General features: G+C 42.1%; 1 non-coding gene across 1 annotated transcript; it reads right to left on the reverse strand.

Annotated features, from left to right (window-relative positions):
- Positions 1 to 6,325: 6,325 nt before the first annotated feature.
- Positions 6,326 to 6,411, reverse strand: LOC115654130. Its single transcript, XR_004001113.1, has one exon.
- Between the last annotated feature and the right edge of the window lie 732 nt (positions 6,412 to 7,143).

The raw sequence follows: 7,143 nt of genomic DNA on the forward strand, positions 1-7,143 counted from the left end.
CTATCTCGGGTGTGGATTTTTCACACCCCTGAGGGACATAGCTATGCTGGTGTAATTTCCTAGTGTAGATCTGACTTCAGACAGCCCCTGAGCTTCCCCAGTTGTTCCAGTCTCAAAGAACAACCATACAGTACGGTTTTATGTGGATTATAGAAAATTTAGACCTGGTCTACACCAGGACATTAGGTCGGTATAACTACATTGCACAGCAGTGTGAAAAATCCATAGCCGAGTGATACAGTTAAACCAATCTAACTCCAGTGTAGACAGCACTAGGTCAACAGGAGAATTTTCCCATCAACCTAGCTACTGACTCTCAGGGAGGTGCACTAGGTCAGTGTAGGAGGGAGTGTCTTCACTGAAGCACTACAGCAGGGAAGCTGCACCACTGCAGCATTTTAAGCGTACACAAGCCCTGAATGTGATTATAGTCCCAGATGCTTGCCCTCTGCCTCATGTGGATAATGTGTTATATAGATGTAGCAGAACTAAACATTTAAGTACTTTAGATTTAACCAAGGGACAACTAGCAAATCCCCTTGGAAAGAGAGTCACACAAAAAGTCTCCATTCACTACTAATTTTGGACTTTTTGAGTTTAAGGCACTATCCTCTGGATAAATTAAAGCAGGAGCCACATTCCAGAGGCTGGTTAATCAGGTACTATATGGATTCCAGGACACTACTCTCAGCTACATAGACAATATTGGTATATTGAGCAATACCTAGGAGGAACACAAAACATTTGGGAAAGATATTGAAAAGCCTCAGGGAGGGAGGCAGGCTGCATAGTCAAGGTGTCAAAATATACAGTAGAGGCAGCAAAGATCCCTTACCTGCATCATTAGATGGGCAGAGGCCAAGTCTACCCATATCCCCCGAAAGGAGAAAGCTATTGTGAATTGGCTTGTCCCCAAAACTAGGAAACAGATTCAATCTTTTATAGATCCAATCTTTTATAGATCTGGTTAACTATTATTGAAAAGCTATGGGAGGTTTCAGTGACATTGTTGCTCCTATCATGAGCCTTTGCCAGAAAACAAAACCAGAAAAAGTGGTTTGGACAGACTCCTGTCAAAAGGGTTTTGATACAGTGAAAAAAATTTTATCAAAGACTCTCATTCTGGCCAGTCCAGATTTTAAGAAAATGTTTTAAATGTGCACTGATGCATTCAGCAAAGGTCTCACAGCTATATTAATGCAGACTGTGGAGGACAAGAAGAAACACTCCATTGCACTGCTAAGCAAAAAAACTGTCTGCCACTGAACAACTATAATAGATAAGGAGTGTTATGAACTGTGAAATAACTCAGTTCTGGTCTACACTAGAAAATTAGATTGGCATAACTGTCACTCCCGGGTGTAAAAAATCCACAGCCCTGAGCGACATAGTTAAGCCGATTTAAGTCCCCACCTAGACATGATTAAGATTGACCAAAGAATTCTTCCATTGACCTAGCCACAGCCACACAGGGAGGTGGATTAACTACACCGAAAGCGTAGGTGTATCTGCACTGAAGCACTGCAGCAGCACAGCTGTAGTGCTGCTGTACCATTTCAGGTGTAGACAAGTCCTCAGAACTTACCTGTTCAATAGGCGGTTCAGAGTATTAACAGACCACACACTACTGGTATAGCTACATAGAATGAGCATAGCTTTGCAGTATGATATGGAGATTAAACGTACTGATGGGCTGGAGATAGCCAACACTCTGTCCAGAAAAGAGGGGACAGAGGTGAAGCTTACATCATGGCCAGTGGCCAAAACTCCAGCATCAAACTCACAAGGGGGTGTGTGACTATCAGGGTCAAGACACATCAAGAGGAGAACAGAGGGTCTGAACCCTAAAGAATAAGCAATTGAATTAACTGGTTCCATACAATATTAGAGTTGGAAGGGACCTCAGGAGGTCATCCAGTCCAACCCCTGCTCAAAGCAGGACCAATACCCACTAAATGATTCCAGACAGGACTTTGTCAAGCTGGACCTTAAAAACCTCTAAGGATGGAGATTCCATCACCTCCCTAGGTAACCCATTCCAGTGCTTCACTCCCCCTCCTGCCCCAGTGAAATAGTGTTTCCTAATATCCAACCTAGACCTCCACAACTGCAACCTGAGACCATTGCTCCTTGTTCGGTCATATGCCACCACTGAGAACAGCCAAACTCCATCGTCTTTGGAACCCCTCTTCACGTAGTTGAGAAGATTTGATAACAGCCTTCTTCTATAGACTAAATAACCCCAGTTCCCTCAGCCTCTCCTCGTAAGTCATGTGCCCCAACCCCCTAATAATTTTCGTTGTCCTCCGCTGGACTCTCCAATTTGTCCACATCCCTTCTGTAGTGGGGGGACCAAAACTGGATGCAATACTCCAGGTGTGGCCTCACCAGTGCCAAACAGAGGGGAATAATCATTTCCCTCGATCTGCTGGCAATGCTTCTACTAATACAGCCCAATATGCATTGCCCTTCTTGGCAACAAGGGCACACTGCTGACTCATATTCAGCTTCTTGTCCACTGTAATCCCCAGGTCCTTTTCTGCAGAACTGCTGCTTAGCCAGTTGGTCCCCAGCCTGTAGCGGTGCATGGGATTCTTCCTTCCTAAGTGCAGGACTCTGCACTTGTCCTTGTTGAACCTCAGATTTCTTTTGGCCCAATCCTCCAATTTGTGTAGGTCACTCTGGACCCTATCTCTACCCTCCTGTGTATCTATCTCTCCCCACAATTTAGTGTCATCTGAATTTGCTGAGGATGCAATTAATCCCATCATCCAGATCATTAATAAAGATGTTGAACAAAACCGGCCCCAGGACTGATCCCGTTGACCGAAACAGAGGCTAAGATTAAAGTGGCCCAGATTTTTCAGACTTAGGGTCATCCCCTACCAGTATCTATCACCGGGGGGTTGTATTTTTACAGAAGACTTTATGAAATAAAAGTACAACAGAGTTTATTAAAGGGAGGTAATGGCAAGGACCCCCAAAATAACCAAGCTGACAACAAGCAGATAACAAAACAAGGCAGGCTGTAACAAGAGGGAACTATACAGACAAACACACAATGATTACAATACCATCTTTAGCAGCTTGAAGTACTGATGTCCTTTTTCTCCTTAGGTTGGTACAGCATGCCAGGACCACTGGATCCCCTGGACGGAAGAAGGATTTAAAGGAGGGACAGACGAGCTTCTTTCAGGTAAGTTGCTGAACTCCCCCTCCTTCTACCTGCATCGTCGTGCATGCAGTAAGCGAATCTTACAAAAGATGGATTAGGTGTGTGTGAGTGAATAATCCCCTACTTAAAGTAGCCCATGTGGGGCAAATGGCCTACCCTTGTCTGTTCTGCATTCTGCCATGCAGACGGGCAGCCCTGATCTGATCTGAACACCGCCTTATATAGACTTTTGGTTACTAGGCAGATTAGACGATTGACACCACTGTCTTTCCCACCTAAACATGGAAAAGGCACCAAATTGGAGTGGGGAGGGAACAAGAAGGCTCACAAACATGGATGCCTAGTTGTCCTTTAGAGGATCCAAGATGGCTTTAGTATTTCTACCTCTACAACCCCTGGGGCACTCCGCTTGATACTGGCTGCCAAGTAGACATCCAGCCATTGATCACTCCCATTGAGCCTGACAATCTAGCCAGCTTTCTATCCATCTTACAGTCCATTCATCCAATCCATACTTTTTTAACTTGCTGGCAAGAATACTGCGCAAGACCATATCAAAAGCTTTGCTAATGTCAAGATATATCACATCCACCGTTTTCCCCATATCCATAGTGCCAGTTATCTCATTATAGAAGGCAATCAGGTTGGTCAGGTATGACTTGCTCTTGGTGAATCCATGTTGACTGTTCCTGATCACCTTCCTCTCCTCCAAGTGCTTCAAAATGGCTCTGCAATCACATCGGCCAACTCCCTCAGCACCTTGGATACCTTAGATACATACAATGGAAATCTGTGAAGTAAGGTCTTTTATGAAAGCTTGTAATATTCTAAAATGTCATGATCATTAGGAGATACGAACATACAGGCTGGTTATGAATGCATGCATGCATATATGTGTAGAACACTGTAAATGTAACTAAGGTGCAATTACAGCATCACTTCACCACAGGAGGAGGAAGTAAACAAGCAGAGAGGGTCACCTTTCAGTCTAGTTGTTTACACAAAACTAACTGTAAGCACCTAGCATTGTACAACTTAAGGAAAGACAATGGTGGGCCATTAGGTAATGGAAAGAGGGAAAATGAAAAAAAAACCCGTCTTGGAAAATTAAGGGCTGGTCTAAACTAGGAATTTATATCGGTATAGCTACCTCTTTCAGGGGTATGAAAAATGTATACCCTAGAGAGATTTAGCTATACTGCTCTATCTTCCTATGTAGATAGCACTAGGTCCATGGAAGAATTCTTCCATCAACCTAGCTACCATCTCGCGGGGAGATGCATTAACTATGCTGACAGGAGAATCCCTCCTGTTAGTATATGTAGCATCACACTATAGCATTTTAAATGGAGACGTACCCTAAAGAAGGAGGGTGTTGCTGCCGCCCATGAATTACCATAGTCTAAGACCCTGTCTACAATACAGGTTACTTCAGTATAACTTATTTGCTCAAGGATATAAATAATTCACACCGCTGAGCAACATAAATTACACCGACCTAAGTGCTGATGTAGGCAGCGCTACGTCAGGGGGAGAGCTTCACCCCGATATAGCTACCATCTCTTGCAGAGGCAGGAGTTATTAAACTGATGGTTGGCTTAGAGCATCTCCACCACAAGTGTTACAGCGGCGCAGCTGTAAGTGCTCCACTGTAGATGTAGCCTGAGAGAGGGGGAAAAAGCCCTGCAAACCCTGTAGGCTGTTTAAAGGGAAGGGGTTTGAAGTGAAGGTTATCTGGAACAGCTACGAGGAACAACATCCAAGCAGGGTGCTGTTGTATGTGGAACACTGGATCCCCACTAAGACAGAGGGCATGCTGGAAAACTGTTCAGAGGCAACAGATAACTTGTTTTAGAAAAGGGAACTTAGCTAATATTGAAGTGTAAAGTCTGAAATTGCATCTTTATTTATCTTCTGTGTAACCTGTTTGTGTTTTTCTTTACTATTTCATCTTTGAATTTATGATTTTTCTATTAAATAAACTTTTTGTTTACTTTTACCCCAGCCAGAGCTGTGCAAACTGTGTGGAGTGTGTGAACTGATAACTGAGGGCAGGTTTCACTCCTTTTTGGGGGTGATGAACTGGAGGGGAAAAGTCTGACTGGTAGTTAAAATTCAGGGAGGTGAATTTGGGGAGACTTGGGACCAGAAGGGCTAGTGGGGTCACGCTGCAAGGAGTAACTAGGTGGATGGAAGCCAGGGCTGAGACCTTTATGCTTGTAGGCTGGCTACTGGTGTCAAGAGGTCTGAGCCATAGCAGCACAGCATTTAGGCACCCAAAGTTATAAGTCAGGCAGTGACAGAATCCCTTACTGGTCTGGGGGATCCCCAAAATGTCGATGCAGAGCCTTGATTCACACACATAAACTTTTAATCCACACTCTCTCTCAGCAATAAAATTGTATAGAATGGAGAATCTGGAAATTACTGCTCATCATATTATAAACTATCTCAAAAGGGATGCAGTTTAAATTGTTTGTAAATAGCCTCATCATTTGCACCTTTCACCCAATCATCTCAAAGCATTTTACAGATCTCTATATGCCACAGAGTGGGTACAGTAGACTCAGTTACGAAAGCGGAATGGAGGTTGTTCATAACTCTGAAATGTTCATAACTATGAACAAAACGTTATTGTTCTTTCAAAAGTTTAGAAAGGAACCTTGACTTAACACAGCTTTAAAACTTTACTATGCAGAAGAAAAACACTTATCTTAACCATCTTAATTTAAATGGAACAAGCACAGAAAGTTTCTTTACATTGTCAAATTTTTTTTTAATTTTCCCTTTTTTCATCATGTTTAATGCCATACTGTACTTGCTTATTTATGTATTTATTTGTCTCTGCTGCTTCCTGATTGTGTACTTTCATTTCCAAATGAGGTGTGTGGTTGACTGGTGAGTTCATAACTCTGGTGTTTGTAACTCTGAACTTCTACTGTAAGTATCAGAAGGCCCCTTTTACAGGTATGGAAACTGAGAGATAGATTTTGTGATGTGATTAAGGTCACAGAGCAAGTCAATGGTATTATTTTAAAGTGTATCAGAAATCAGCTGTATAAATCTTGATCCTGCAAAAAACATCAGTGAGGTTCTGTGCAGGGACCACCCATGTTGCTCCAGCTTCAGAATCAGGACCTGTTGTTGTTCTGGTCTCAGCTGCCTTTCTCAGCACAAATCTCATCATGTAGTTCTGCGGAACTCAGATTGCGCAGTGGGCTAATCATCACAGACCAGGGCTTAGTCAGCTCCACACTTTTTCTTTCCTGCCACCTTCATGCAAGATGTTCCCACCTGTCATTCTCCCAGTCACATTAGAACTAGGAGTAGATGTAGATTTTTATCAGTAAATGTTGGTGAATGTCAATTTCACTGTACAAACCAATTAAAATATTTCCATCTATGATCATTTATTTAAATTTACAAATAGACAAAAGTAAAAAATGCTGCCTGAGAACTCAGTTTGATTTAAGGATATTTACTTTGTATATTCTGATGTGATGTTGACAATTTGTGTTTTAACAGATATAAAGCTTTAACTTTTTTAAATTTAGTCTATTGTAATTAAATAATTGTCTGATTCCCCCACCCCCACCCCCATAACTTCCTGCAACTGTGAAAATTTAAACTGTGTAAATTAGGGGGTGGGAGAAATTCTTAAAACCTGTAATTTTGATCTACTGAGAAAATTTAAAGCAATAAAAATAAAGAATGCTTAACAATAAACAAACATTGACATCCATCAAAATTATGAAAAAATAAGAATCTAATTCTGACAAGCCTAATTATCTCTCACACCGCAGAAATCTTCTAACAGGGATTTCTACACAACAAAAACTTTATTTTAAAACAACCACCATATGATGTCATACATATGCGTCTTTTAAAACACTTACCTGTCTATTTCTACCTTTGAAGAGCAAAAGCCTCTTCCAAGGGGGGGGTGTGCTGAGTAATAGAAGCAACAG

This window comes from Gopherus evgoodei, chromosome 6, assembly GCF_007399415.2.
Source record: "Gopherus evgoodei ecotype Sinaloan lineage chromosome 6, rGopEvg1_v1.p, whole genome shotgun sequence".
Classification (NCBI taxonomy): Eukaryota; Metazoa; Chordata; order Testudines; family Testudinidae; genus Gopherus; species Gopherus evgoodei.